Genomic DNA, 1,544 nt, shown 5'->3' with positions numbered 1-1,544 from the left:
TTTATATGGTAGGATAGTGTTGAACAACAGCAACAACATACAGTACATGTGTATTGGAATGTTCTGGGAGCATGTACAATAAACATACATGTAAATTTAGTAAAGGGTTTTAAATACCTGCGCATATTCATGACAAAAAATGTAAGCCTTATTCCTTAAGAAAACCTTTGACCTGTATAGTCTACAGTTTCTCCATTCTTTCATGTTTTCAAATTGTGTTTAACAACATAAGTATTATTCTTAAAAAAGAATATACTAGCTCTTAAAATAATTGCTATATTCTATTGCTTTGCCACAATGAATGAATATACGGTATGACTTATTAAATGCTCCACTTAAGTGTCTTGGTTGGTAGGGCCACTATAACCAGTTTCCACAGATGAGATAGCTTAGGAACAATAGAAATTTATTTTTCACAATTATGAAGGTCAAATGTTTGAGATCAGGGGGCAAGTGTGAGTACCTTCTGGTGAGGGCTCTCTCTTGGGCCACAGACGGACAAATTCTCCCTGTGCTTTTACATAGCAGAAGGTGTAAGAGTCTCTCTGGGTTTCCTTTAAAGTATGAATCCCATTCCGGAGGGTTCCACCCTCATAACCTACTCCCTTCCCAAGTCTCCACCTCCTAATCACCCTTGGGGTGAAAATTTTAACACAGGAATTTTGGATGAATGCATACATTCAGATTAGGAAGCACATTTCACCTTCCTAAAAATTAGATTATTCAACTCTCTGGGTAATTTTGATAATTTCCCAGTCACTGCTGATTGAATTGTATCCTCTTGCACTTGAAGGATCCTATGTTTATACTATGTGTATACCTCCACACCTGACACCTTGAGCATGCATGACCCCTGGAATTTACATTCTATCTTATTCATTTTTGTCCTCTTGACCCTTCCTGTTCATTTCTATGCATTCACTGAAAGTTTACCTTGTTTGCAGTTGAGAAAATTACCTAGAGAGATTATTTGGAATATAACATGAGGTTAAATCAAGAACACCACAGGTGGTGGTGTAGTTTGTACTCTGCATGAAGTGCATTAGCCATCATGATAAATGGGGGCTGCTGCCAGTAGGGTCTCATGGAAAAGTGACGTTGTGGAGAATAAGCACGCTTATTGAAATTGTGTTTTAAATAAAGGTGACCATTTGCTTGCTCAGGCAAAATGATGAGCTTCTTTATTTATGGTTGGTTTATATAGGGAATTTTGTACATGTGCCCTATACAGCAATGACCTCATTGATCCATTTAAGCATCATGTGACTACCTCGTGATTAACTCCTAGTAGTCTGATAATCCACTCAACATACACCTTTTAACATAACCCTTTCAACATAACCCAATTTAACATAACTTAATGGAGAACATGTTGTCATTCATTACTTCTTTGTTCTTATCTGATGAAGACTGAGGCTATGGAGGAACAAGGTAGATTGAATACCCACCCTTGCCTTGCCCTTTGGAGGCTGTTACTTTGGATCTTTAAACAAAGCAAAAAGAAACTTCTTGGGCATACCGAAATTTGTGTGCAAACCTCCGCT

This window comes from Otolemur garnettii, unplaced genomic scaffold, assembly GCF_000181295.1.
Source record: "Otolemur garnettii isolate 467f Iridium unplaced genomic scaffold, OtoGar3 scaffold00016, whole genome shotgun sequence".
Classification (NCBI taxonomy): Eukaryota; Metazoa; Chordata; class Mammalia; order Primates; family Galagidae; genus Otolemur; species Otolemur garnettii.
This window is presented reverse-complemented; position numbering follows the sequence as displayed.